This window comes from Triticum aestivum, unplaced genomic scaffold (assembly GCF_018294505.1).
Source record: "Triticum aestivum cultivar Chinese Spring unplaced genomic scaffold, IWGSC CS RefSeq v2.1 scaffold1148, whole genome shotgun sequence".
NCBI lineage: Eukaryota > Viridiplantae > Streptophyta > Magnoliopsida > Poales > Poaceae > Triticum > Triticum aestivum.
In genome coordinates, this window is record NW_025226232.1 from 103,674 (window position 1) to 105,057 (window position 1,384).

Sequence of the window (1,384 nt, forward strand, 5' to 3'; positions counted from 1 at the left end):
TTGTAACAAAATTCTATATAATTTTAGTTTCAATAATACTAGAGGTTTACAAAAGCTTTTTAGTTGATTCCTTCTGTACCAGTTCTAAGGCTGTTACAAAGGCATTTTATTTGGTACAAGTTTTAAGGCTGGTGCCCCACGAGCACCTTTTAGTACCGGTTCGTGCCATGAACCGGTAAAAGAGTTTTTTAGTTGAAAAAGAAGTTCACGAAATTGTTTCAAAAAGTAATGGTTCAGATATTAAAAAAAAGCTCACGAAAATTGAAAAAAGTTCACTAGTTCAAGAAAAAGTTCATAAATTTGAAAAGGTTCACTAATTTCAGAAAAGTTAACGAATTTTAAAAAGTTCATGAGTTTGAAACAAGTTCATGGATCAAAAAAGTTCATGAAATTCAATATAGTTCAAGAAAATTGAAAAAAGTTTGTCAATTTTCATAGAAGTTCACAAGTTTGAAAAAAGTTCACGGATCAAAAAAGTTCACGAAATTCAATATAGTTCAAGAAAATTGAAAAGGTTCATCGATTTTCATAAAAGTTCATGATTTTTGAAAAAGTTCATTGATTTAGATAAAAAGTCTATAGGATTTTGAAAAGAGTTCATTGATTTCAATAAAAGTTCATCGAATTAGAAAATAGTTCATCGATAGTTTGAAAAAAGTTCACGGATCGAAAAAGTTCACAAAATTCAATATAGTTCAGGAAATTGTAAAAGTTCATCGATTTTCATAAAAGTTCAGGAATTTTGAAAAAGTTCATTGATTTAGATAAAAAGTTTATCGGATTTTGAAAAGAGTTCATTGATTTCGATAAAAATTCATCGAATTAGAAAATAGTTCATCGAATTTGAAAATAATTTCAATGATTTTGAAAAAAGTTCATCGAATTGAAAAAAAAACGTAAAAGAAGGCTAACATAGAAAAACAGAAAAAGGTAAAAAGGAAAAGGGTAAAGGAAAGTAAAAGTTCATTTTATACGAAAAAGTTGGGTTGGTGTGCTGGTTGCGCCCGCGGTACTACGTGCGAGATGTTCCTGGTTCGAATCACAGCAAGCACAGGTTTTTTTGCTGATTAAAACGGAGAAGAAAAAAAAAGATATTGGGCCGGCCCATCGCACGAGCGCTGCAGGCGCCGATTCGCAAGCGGGCGCATATGCGCCAAATAGGAAATCCCCTTCTCGCTGCTTTATCTCTAGAGAAACACGTCGCGGTCGAAAATCGCGGGTAATAAGGAAAGTCCACGAGAAGCTCTTATCTTCTGGTGGCCTGGCCCAATAACGCGTTTTTCTGCTGTTTAATTTTCTTTTTCTTGTTTTATATTGGTTTACCATTTGCTTCTCTTTTAGTTTAAGTTCCAGTTTTATATTTTATTTTCTAATTTGGAGGACT